This window comes from Otolemur garnettii, unplaced genomic scaffold, assembly GCF_000181295.1.
Source record: "Otolemur garnettii isolate 467f Iridium unplaced genomic scaffold, OtoGar3 scaffold00198, whole genome shotgun sequence".
Lineage (NCBI taxonomy): Eukaryota > Metazoa > Chordata > Mammalia > Primates > Galagidae > Otolemur > Otolemur garnettii.
The window spans coordinates 846,277-858,429 of NW_003852593.1; the positions used below are offsets into that span (position 1 = coordinate 846,277).

The 12,153-nt window shown below is 56.0% G+C and overlaps 1 pseudogene; it reads left to right on the plus strand.

Annotated features, from left to right (window-relative positions):
* Positions 1-7,581: 7,581 nt before the first annotated feature.
* LOC105888126 overlaps positions 7,582-12,153 on the plus strand; it is a 12,971-nt pseudogene continuing 8,399 nt past the window's right edge.

Here is a 12,153-nt window from a genome sequence, read left to right on the forward strand (position 1 = left end):
CCACGTATGTGTGCAGGGGACACAGCAGTGTGAGTGTGTGCATACAATACGGAGTGTTCTACAAGCACCACATATGTGTGCATGAGATGCGTGCAGTGTGCGTGTGTGCATGCAATACCGAGTGTCCTACAAATGCCACGTGTGTGTGCATGGGACACAGGCAGTGTGTGTGTGTGCATGCAATACGGAGAGGTCTACAAACGCCACGTGTGTGTGCATGGGACACAGGCAGTGTGCATGTGGGTGCAATACATTGTGTCCTACAAATGCCACGTATGTGCTTGAGACACGGGCAGTGTGTGTGTGGATGCAATACATTGTGTCCTACAAATGCCATGTGTGTGGACGTCTACCTCCGGTGACTCATAAGGAAGGGATACGTTTTAAATGAATCACTGCTAACCAGACCCAGTGGTTCAGTTTAACTAACACTTATCACATACTCCAGGGTGTCTCCACCCCAGCAAACGTGTCACTAGGATGTGCTCCGTCCAGAGCCTCCAGGACAGAAACTGCACACAGACACAGGACATGTATCTCATAAAGTTCAATTATCCACATTTTAAAATAACTCAAAAACTAGGAATGAAAGAGAAGTGGATTATTTTATACAGAGAAATATAACTACATCCCTACCTCAGATCGCACAAAGATCTAGAGGCTGAGACCACATCAGTGAATTTTAGAAACCGACATGGAAAAGTCAGAGATTGTGAAAGGAGAAGGCCACAACACGGAGCAGCCAGCTCCCAGCAGAGTTCCAGGGCCAACATGAGAGGCCATTGCTAACAGGGGTCAGATGCAAAATCAGACACACATGTGCCTTCAGAGCAGCAGGTGTGGGAAGGTCATATGACAGCCAGTGATGCAAGGACACAGGAAACAGGGACCTGCAAGCCACACCTCATGCAGCTGACCCCAAAGGCCAGGGCTCTGGAAACGGCGTGTCTGCCCATCCTCGGGCCCCACCAGCAAGCTCGCAGGAGCTGCACCAACGACAACCCAGCATCCAGAATACCAGAGGGAGGCGGGCACGAAGCTGTTCTTCCCCACACTCAGCAGATGATCTGAAGGGTGCTGCATTCTCCTGGGTCTGTCCAGAGACTCTCTGTGAACCTGCCAAGCACACGCTGACCACTGCTCCTAGGGGCCACACTAGGCACCTTGCCACGAGCCTCTGGTCACATTTTCACCCACCAAGCAAACACAGACCTGCTCCATGTGTGGCTCTGTTTCAGACACCTCATGGGACAGGCACTGCTGATCCACACCTAGGTGAGAATCACCTACATGTATTTTCTCTGTAAGCTCATCATGGCCTCTTGTGATGAGGACACAGAACTGGACCCAGAGCTGTTTCAAATAGTCTTTTTTCTTTGTTTTTTTTTTACTTTTTTTTTTTTTTTGAGACAGAATCTCACACTATCACCCTTAGTAGAGTACTGTGGCATCATAGCTCACAGCAACCTTAAACTCTTAGGCTCAAGTGATCCTCCTGCCTCAGCCTCCTGAGTAGCTGAGACCACAGACGCCAGCTGCAACGCCCAGCTAATTTTTCTTTTAGTAGAGACAGGATCTCACTCTTGCTCAGACTGGTCTTGAACTCCTGAGCTCAAGGGGTCCTTCCACCTTGGCCTCCCAGAGTGCTGGGACTACAGCATGAGCCACTACACCAGCCTCATTTCAAACAGTTAAACCACCAGAAAGCAGCACATGAGAGTAAACTGTGGCACAAACAGACCAAGGAAAAGACTCCTGTCCAGCTGAGGGAACGCGAGGGCACAGACTCTGTCTCCTTGAGAACACCCCCCCCCCCAAGGCCTTGAGTTCGTCCCTCCCTGTGCCTGTCCCACAATGACTATGGCGGCTCCACAACTGGGGCACCGATGCATTGTAGCACAGCAGCAAATTCACTCGTTTGGAACCCCGACTGGGAGGGTAGGCTGTGCTGACCAACAGAGCACCATGCCCCCTCCCAAAGAGCCACATGTGAGCTGAGCCTTGGACTAACCACACTGTGGCCAGGGCTGGCAGTGCCATGGTGGTGCTTTGCAGACACTGGTCTGGCCATTTTTACAGAGACCAACTGACTACAACTCAAGGCCCAGCTGCTGGGCATCCCCAGCCTGCTATCCAGCCCTCCCCCAGCCCAGCCCCAGAAGGTCAGCTCCCTGTCTCCCCAGACCCACCTCATATCCACCCACAGCCCTCAGCATGAAGCTAGCCAGCCCAGTGTGGCTGGAGGTGCTGTGAGCTGGGGAGGGGAGGATAGCAGACTGGACAGCAGTGGGGCTGAGCTCTTAGGGTAAGCCAAACTGGGCAGGGCCAATCAGAGGACAGGGAAGTCTGAGGCAGAATAAAAAATAAAGTGGTCACAGAGACAACATGAGACAGCATGCGAAACAAAGGCAGGAAGCAGGCCTTATACCAAAGGACAGGGCCAGCCAGACACCCCGAGTGTGACCCCCTCAGATAGGAGTGTGGCCTCCCATCCTTCTGACCATGCCAGGCTGGTGCTCATAGGTATAAGACAGAAGAGCTAGAGACACAAAAGGCAGAGCAGAGAAGATGCATGGATGTGGACATCACAGACACACTGGCTCCTGCAGCTGCCACAGGAACTGAGAGACCCAGGAAGTGACAGCAACCCTGTGCTGGGGCAGGGGAGAGCTGGCCAGGCACCCAGGCCAGGCACCCAGGCCAACAGGTTACAGCTGGGTCCCTGACCCTGGGGGGTGGCACTCAGTGACACTTGTGATGCTGAGTTGGAGCTCATTGCAGCAGCTGATCCCCCTGGACAGACACAGAAAGAAACCTAGGTCATGCACACGTCCCTGGACCAGCAGAGAAGATGCACAGATGTGGACACCACAGAGCACAGAAGAGAAGACGCACGGATGTGGACACTGCAGAGCAGAGCAGAGGAGACGCACAGATGTGGAGGCCACAGAGCAGAGAAGATACACAGATGTAGACACCACAGACACACTCGATCCTGTGGCTGCCACAGGAACTGAGAGACCCAGATGTAGCTGTCCTCGTAGGCAGAGCCCTCTGGTCCACCCACCTTGTCCAGAGCAAACAACACTGAACTCACTGTGCCACAAAGCTGCTGTGTCTCCTCTCCCCGGCCTCCCTACCTGCCCAAGTATGCTGGCCACTCTGAGTGGCTCAAGGCCCCCTGAGGGTCCTTCCAGGGAACACTCTTCAGATGAGACCACAGCCCACATTAGCCGCCTGATGGCACTCACTGAGACACATGGCTACTGAACTCGGAAGTGATGAGATGATCAATGGCTGCCACGTTAGGCAAATGGCTGGGGGTGATTTGCTGTGCAGGAGCAGACAGCCGGTATACAGGGATCCACATGACAGCCACCAGGATGAATAAGTGGATTAGCAACACTGCAGGATATGAGGTCAGCATACAGGTATCAATTTTATTTCTATAAGCTAGCAGTAAACAGTAAGAAAAGGGAAAAAATATTAATCTATTTGTATTAGCAACCCAAAATAAAATACATGGCAATAAATGTAACAAAACAGGACGTGCAAGACCTGCTGGGGATTGAGAATCCACATCCTGGATAGCAATACTCAACACTAACACCACAAATGTCACCACCATCAATAACAAAAACACTGCCAGCAACGAGAACACCAAAACACCATCAAAGCCACCAACAACACCATGAGCACGACCCATGACAGCAGAACAGAAATAACACCACCACCACCAGCAACAGCAAAAGGGCTTATGTGAGCAGGAGGCAAGAGTTGGGGGTGGCCAACCAGGGCTGGGGTGGGGCCTTTATAGTCATCAGATACCCAGACCCCTCTGCCTCTCTGCTCTGTGCACCTGGTTTCCTGCCTAAGGTCCCCTCATAGCTCAAATGGCTGCTGGAGCCCCAGCCGTCACATCTCCATCTCAGGAAGCAGGAAGCAGTCACAGTGGAAGGGAGCTTTGGCCACTTGAGTCAGTCACTTCTTTTTTTTTTTTTTGAGACAGAGCCTCAAGCTGTCCCCCTGGGCAGAGTGCCGTGGCATTACAGCTCACAGCAACCTCCAACTCCTGGGCTCAAGCGAGTCTCCTGCCTCCGCCTCCCAAGTAGCTGGGACCACAGGCGCCCGCCACAACGCCCGGCTATTTTTTGGTTGCAGCCGTCATTGTTGTTTGGCAGGTCCGGGCTGGGGATTCGAATCCGCCACCTTAGGTGTACGTGGCTGGCGCCTTAGCCGGTTGAGCTATAGGCGCCGAGCCGAGTCAGTCACTTCTAAGGAGTCTTCCCAAAAGTTCTGCTCAACACCTTTACTCACATCTTATTGGTCAGGGCTTAGTCACATGGCCACACTCAGCTGCAGGGAAAGTTAGAAATAGGGTCTTGGTAGGTGAGGGACCAGCAGCTCAGGGCAAGTGCCTATGGGATGGGTCCACCCCCCACCTGCTGGATGAGGATTAGTCCCTGGGTCCAGACCAGCCCCTCCCTGAGGGACCCAGGCAGCCCCACACCCTGCCCTGGTTGTCTTCAGGCCCCACCCTCCAGCTCCAAGTCCCCAGAGTGGGGCCAACGCCTGGTCTTATGGAACCCAGCACTGTCACCAGGGTCCGTGGCCTACCAACCCCAAGTTTCCACCCACCACAGGTGAACATGTCCCCAAAGTCCATGTAGAATGAGATCCCCTGTGTGGGGTGTAGGGACGTGGGGCCCAAAGGGAAAGTGAGTGGATGGGGCCCCCTTCCCGGGAGGGGCCTGTCCTGCCCCCTTCCATCTTCTATCTACCCTTCTGCCTCCCACCACAGGATGACATAGCAAGAGGCCTTCACCAAGAGCCAGGCCCCTTCTTGGACATCCACCCTTCCGGACGTGAGCTAACACCTTCTGATCACCACCAAGCAGCCGTCAGACACGCTATTACAGATGAGACCAAGACGGTGCCCTGCTGGCTCTTCAGAGCCTGGCCTCAGATTGGGCTGTCCAGCCAATATGACTCTGGCCACAGCTCAGAGCCCCAGCATGGTGCAAGGACAAAGGTGGCACCTTCCCTGTGGGTCACCACAGTTGGGCCTTGGCTTGCACAGGAACCTTTACTGCGAATCCTCTGTGGCCCCACAGACCCCCAGCTGAGCCCTCCTGAGGGGTAGGGGCCCATGACCTCCTTCCACTGAGCCCCTCCCCCTAGAGCCTCCCAGGGCCACCACACGCAGCCCTGCCACTCACCCTGGCCCAAGTGCCAGCCCCCAGAGTCCCCTGGGACACACATTTCCAAGCCCTCCAAGGGTCACCTGAACCCTCCACCAGTTCTATGTCCAGCTGCAGGTGGATGCAGAGACCTGTCGAGTCCCCTAGGCGAAAGCCTGCCTACCTCATCCCTCCAGGGAGCACTCAGCAGATCTTTCTAATGCCTGAGGGACAGGGGCTGTGAGGCTTGGCAGTGGCCTCAGACCACACAGGCCCAAGGGCTTGTCCGTGCTCTATTGGGACAGCCACTGGCCAAGAGGCTTTCAAGAGTACACCTGGCCACCCACCGTGGGGCTGCCCACCTTCCCAGTCGGCCTGGCTAACACCTCCCACAGCGGGAGGCGGCTGCACACTGACCTTGTGGTAACCCGAGTGCCATCCGTCAGCGGCCGGCCGCCAGGCTCCGGAACGCTGCAGCAGCTCATCTGAATTCAAATTACCCCGGGAGCGCACGATGGTGCCAGCCATAACTCAGCGCAGCGAGGAGGAGCGTGGCCCGCCCGCAGATTGGACATTACCATACATTCCTGGGGCGTCGGACAGGGCTGCTAATGAAAATATCAATCAAAAACTGGGCTGACTTAATGGTCAATTTAAATTAATTAATTGGGGAGGAGAAAAAAATTGAGGAGGGCAGCGTTGACGGGCTCCCTCTCTGGGCCAGAAGGAGTTCAGTGCCACTGGGCACAGCCCCCAGACTGAGAGTGGGGCAGTTCCCCCAAGGGTCCAGGGTCTGGCACCTGCCCAGGAAGAAACACAAGGTCCTGGCTTCCCTTCCAGGTCATCTGTGGGTGGCTGGTACTACTGTCTGCTTTTCCACTTGGAGAGAAAGCTGATGGCCTCTTGCCAGGTCCCCGTCCCATAACTTTCTGCCCAGCAGGACCACGGAGGGGTCGGCTTAGCCACCCTTAGCTCAGGTCTCCTTTGGGTCTTGTCCTCTCATCCCTGCATCCCCCACTCAGGACACTGCTGGGCCAAGTGCAGGAGGGGCCTGCTGGGCTCGAGGCTTCCCAAGGTCATATGTCTGCTGCGATCTGCCAAGTGTCAGTAAATTTTCAACAGGGAAGCCTGAGGACGGCTTGGGACAGTGGAGACGAGGTCCATGGAACCTCCAAGTGAGCGGTGGCTGCTGCTCAGAGATGCTGCCTGCGTAGTCCCAAGCCCCCACCGAGAACTCACCCCCTGCTCACCCAGAAGAGACTGAGCCTTGTGCCTGTCCACGGGAGGGGCCTGGCCAGGGGAAGTGGGGATCCTGGCCAGGAGGTCTGAGGGCAGGATTGGCCAAGGCTTGGCAAGGAGCTGCCACCAGAGGGCAGACTGAGGCCAGCCAGGGTTACGGTGGACTCCAGCCAAGGAGTAGAAGGGCACAGGCCGGTCTCAGGTCTCTCAGGACACTGCACAACCAGCCTCTAGCCTGTCCCAGCCACATTCCCACAGCCCTCAGCCACCCCATCCCCAGAGGCCCAGCAGGGGGCACTCAGGGCCCTCCCAGCTCAGCTCTCAGTCTGTTCCAGCCAGGTGTGTTCCTGCCCATCCATGGACACATCTCCTGGGACATTTATGGACTATGGACACTTTGACAACTGTAGGGTCAGCACACAAGGAACCTCAGAGCAAAGGACCCTAAGGTAAGGGCCTACTCTATCCACTCCTCCCAGGCCCCACCCAGGCAGCCCTTCCCTCCCCATGGCCTGGCAGGAGGCCGGGTGGGAGTGTCAGGTGGCCTGAGCCTGTCCTACATGTCCTCGCCACACCTGGACCAAAGTCTCAAGGCCAGACAGTGTCCACGTGGGGTCCTGACAGCCAGAGTTGTAGCTGAGGCCAGCCTGAGAGGGCCAAGGGGAGGAGTCCAGGGCTCAGGGGCTTCCCTAGCTTCTGTCCCTTCCCTTCTCTCCACCACTGGGCCCAGAAGCAGCCCCTTCTGGGGTCTCCACTCAGGAGGTAGCACCTCCTAGGTCACACGGAGGCCTAGGACTTGAAGTTAAAGGCTTTCCCACACCATGACATGACCCAGGGAGGGACCAGCTCTGCCCGTGAGATGTGGGCATCGAGCATGCCTTCCTGCTTACGAGTCTATCAACAGCTGCCTCACACCTGCAACCTATCTGGGGTCACATCGAGAGCCCCCCCGATCATGCCTTGGGACACACCAGGGTCATGCCCTCAGCCCACCTAGGGTCCCAACCTGCAGCCCACTGGAGCAGCTTGGGCAGGGAAGTTGACTGCAGCTCCACCCTCTCCCACCCCCGGCCCCAAATTCATAAGTCCCCCTTGATGGCCTAGTCTCCATGAGGTGGGCCAGGGGTCCCCTTCCCCATCTACATCCCCCTAGATAGCTAACATGTACTCTCAGGTACAGCACCTGGATCCCCTTGGGCTGATGCCCAGGTCACTGAAGCATGTCCCTGGGACACTGGACACCAGAGGAGGGAACCCCATCCCCACTCCAGGACTCCTAGGCCAGCGTGGGCAGGTTGAAGCCGCAGCCACCGAGGGGCAATCTTTGGTGCCACCCAGTGGCCACTGAGGGCATCTCAGGAGTTGCCACCCGGGCAGCAGCCTGCTGACACTGAGAGACCAGTAGAGAAACAGAGATGCTGGATCTCAGGACTCGCTCTGGGGTGACCAAAACCAGTCCTGGTCCTGGACTGTGCATCCTAGGGGCCTGGCCAGAGGCAGTGGGGATCTTGGTCAGGACACATTCTGGGCACAGTTAGCCACTAGCCACAGTCCCCGCCTCAGCCAGGGGCCATCCTGGCTCCACCAGTTCTGGGGCCCTGTCTGGGGGAAGACAGGGATCTTGCTACCCTTGACTTCTGTCCTGCACGCACATCCTGCCTGCAGCTGTCCCACAGCCACATTAAGGGGCACAGCTTGGGAACCCACTGATCACACAGATGCAAACATCTTCGAGCTGTGAAGCCCAAGTTGTCGCTGACCAGGACAGATAATACTCAGGCCTAGAGCCCCCAGGGCTCCCATGTCGCACTCCAGGGCCCTCAGCCCCAAATCCAAAACCTCAGAGATGACTTCTTCATGCTATGGTTCCCAGGGCTGGGCCACACTTTTTCCTGTTATGCCCCAAGGTCCTGGCACAAGGTTAAGGGTGCCAACAAGCCCCTCTATGACCTCCTCTGTGCCTGGGTGTGCTTCCCTCTGGCTCAGTGGGGCTGCAGGGTGGGGTGAACCCAGACGCCCCAGCGTAGACCCCACCCCAGACCTCCCACACCCCTAGGACCAAGCCAGACCTGCCAGGCCTCCCTTCACACCCCTCCAGCCACGTGCTCCCCCCAGGTGGCCCCTCTGTGCCTGGATCCTGGTGCCTGCAGAGCTGCCTCTTGCCTCACCCACAGCCTGGCAGCCCTGGGGACTGGCACACAGAGCTCTCAACAGACGAAGCTGCCTGGCCTGGGAAGGTCTTGCCAATACCCAGCTGGGTTGAGGGGCTCCCAGGGGGGGCCCCAGTTGTAGTCCTGGGGCAGAACATCCCAAGCATGGCTCTGAGAACAGAGCTGGCCAGGCCCCACCCACAAGCTCCTTTCCAAAAGCAAAGGCAAAGCCAACAGCCCTGAGTGGACAGCCCACCCCAACCTCACAGCCCCTGAGTTACAGCTGTGGATTAGTTAGACAGACCTGGCCTGAGCAAGTGGTAGAGGGCTCTCCTCTCCCCAGGCCCTCTTTTGTCTCCATGCCTCCATGTTGGACGCCCTGTCCTGCCATGGCCAGCTATGGATGGTGAGGGTCTGCCCCTAGACAATGGAACCAACTCCTCATATAACAGCACCAACTGTCCCCTTCTCAGCCTATCCACAGAGAGAGAGTACAGGATAGCCTGACCTTGGAGCCCCCACTAGACAAGCCAGATCCACCCCCTGCAGCCTGCCTGTACACTGGCTCACTCCCCAGAAGCATGGAGAATAGGTGTCCATCCCCCATACAGAGGCGCACACTGAGCCCCAAGTAGCAAGGGCTCACCTAAGGTCACACCCAAGCCCTTGTCCCAGTGCTTTGTGTCCTATGGATGCAGAGTGCCCCAGCCAGGCCCAAGGGATGGTCATGCCTACTAGCGGCCAAAGAACTATATGGCCTCCCCTGGTTGGTGAGTGAGAGAGCTGGCTTCAGATGCAGACTTCACATAAAGGGGCAGAGCCAAAGTGCTGGCCCTACGGGCCACATGTTCTCTGTGGACATGCTTCAGCACAAGACAGGCAGGTGGGGCATCCTTAGAACAGAACAGGCTGGGTCTGGCTTGTGCATCCTGATCATGAATAGGGCAGAGGGTGCCCAGGAAAGAGCCCTGGGTCACAGAGAGCCAGTGCCAGCCATTTCTTGGGCAGCTCAGCCATGGTCCCCACACTTGCCCCCCGCCAAACAGTCAGAGGCGAGGCCCAGAACCTGCTTCCAAACATGCCAATGAGCCAGGTGGGCCCAGCACGTCTGCAATCCTAGCACTTTGGGAGGCTGAGGCGGGTGAATTGTGGTGGCCCAAGAGTTTGAAGTTGCTGTAAGCTGTGATGCCACAGCAGTCTACCCAGGTGACCGAGTGAGACTCTGTCTCAAAATATAAACAAAAAAGGCTGGGTGCAGTGGCTCACACTTGTAATCCTAACATTTGGGAGGCTGAGGCAGGTAGATTGCCTGAGCCAGCGGGAGACCCCAACTCTAATTATAGCTGGGTTTTGTGGTGGGCACCTGTAGTTCCACCTACTTGGGAGGTTGAGGCAAGAGAATCGCTTGAGCCCAAGAGTTTGAGGTTGCTGTAAGCCATGATGGCACAGCACTCTATTGAGGGTGACAAATAAAAAGCATGCTAATGGAAGTCAGATACAAAAGGCCCCACACTGCACCATCTCCTGAAAATGCCCAGAGAGGCAGAAAGCAGACTGCAGGGGGCAGGGCTGGGGGTGGAGTTTGCTAATGGGGGATTCTCTGGGGGCAAGGAGTAAAATGTTTGGAACAAGACAGGTGGTGGCTTCTGTCTTGGCTGTACCTCACTTGCTCACTGGCTACTCAGAGGAACAGAAGCTGCCCCACGGAGAGGCCCCAGGGGCCAGGAACTCAGGATGACCAAGGAGAGCTATCAAAGGCAGAAATCACATAGCACTGACAGTGTGCACCGGAGTGATGATACCTGTAGGCGTGGAAAACAGTGGGCCACAATACCCAGACGCAGGACACAGACACCACAAGGGCAGTGTCTGGAATTAAAGTGATGTAAAGGCCTGGTGCCATCCAGGAGCAGACAAAGACAGGGATGACCTTCAGTCTTGGACAAACTGGGCGCTTCTTAGGGTTCCCAGAGCACCAGTTACAGAGCAAAAACAGAATCTGTAGCACCTTAGTGGACAAGACAAAAGGCACAGAAGAGATGACAGAAGTTGGCATCACAGCAGCAAACACGAGAAAGCTGCTAGCTGCTGGAGTGAGGGAGGAACAGCTCCAGCCTGGCCCATGGGACCTGATACACACCATAGGGTGCCTGGACACCAAGGTATGGTGACTTCCACCCCCATGCTCCCCACTTGGAAGGAAGGGATAGCAAAGCTCTTTGTTCCTATGCTAACAAGAAAAACTCATGAAATTTGACACCCTGATTTGCTTGGAACTGGTGAAGAGCAGTGGCTACAGGAAGCCCTGGAGAATGCAGTTCCAGAAGTTCCCTGGCAGATCCACATGAACCAGGTGCCCAGGTGGGCATAGCCGGTGTCGTCACAGAAGAGGCTCCTCAGGACTGGGGCCATCAGCCAGCGAGGTCAATAACATGAGCTGCCCAGCAGTCTCACAACTGCCGCACTGGAGCCCCAGACAGAGGTGTCTGCCTGAACCCACCACTGAAGCTGCCCTGACAGCACTGGCAGGGGAACTCCCATAGGGAGCCCCCCAAACCACTGCAACGTGGGGCCAGTGAACAACTGGTGATAAGGCCAGAACATCTCTGAGGGAGCTGACATGGAAGCTCTGGTGTCCTTATGATGGATAGAGAGACAAGGGGTGCTCCACCCGGGCACGGCCCCCACGAGGGGGTCGGGTGACAGAGTTTATGTGAGGTTTAAGAAATTTGGCCCAGGGCTGGGACCGGTTTTTACATGTTTAGCACCATGTTTAATTTTTCAGTGTGTCTTTTTTTTTGTTTTGGGAGTTTTGAGAAAGAGCCTTGCTCTGTTGCCCTAGATAGAATGTTGTGGCATCGTCACAGTCCACAGCAACCTCAACTCCTGGGCTCCAGTAGTCCTCCTGTCTTGGCCTCCCAGAGTGCTGGGGTTACAGGTGTAGCTGCCACAACTAGCCTGGTCTTTCAGTGTTTGGAGCAACAACCAGAACACCTTTATCAGTGCCTGGAAATGTTCAAGGTCATAACTTGGGCTCCAGCCCGTGGGGAAAACTTCCATCTGGCCAGGTCACAGGGCAGCCAGGGCACTCTGTATCTCTGTCAGGACAGAGATAGAAAGATGGGGGTCAGAGCTGGGAGGGCTTACAGAAGGGCAGAGAGAACGCTACAGAGACACTGAGAAATTAGCTCAGGCAGCTCGGCGCCTGTGGCTCAAGCGGCTAAGGCGCCAGCCACATACACCTAAGGTGGTGGGTTCAAATCTCCAGCCCGGGCCCGCCAAACAACAATGATGGCTGCAACCAAAAAATGGCCAGGCGTTGTGGCAGGCGCCTGTAGTCCCAGCTACTTGAGAGGCTGAGGCAGGAGACTCACTTAAGCCCAAGAGTTTGAGGTTGCGGGCAGCGCCTGTGGCTCAAAGGAGTAGGGCGCTGGTCCCATATACCAGAGATGGTGGGTTCAAACCCAGCCCTGGCCAAAATATAAAACTGCAAAAAAAGAAGAGTTGAGGTTGCTGTGAGCTGTGATACTACAGCACTCTACCCAGGTGGACATAGTGAAACTCTGTAAAAGTTTTTTTTTTTT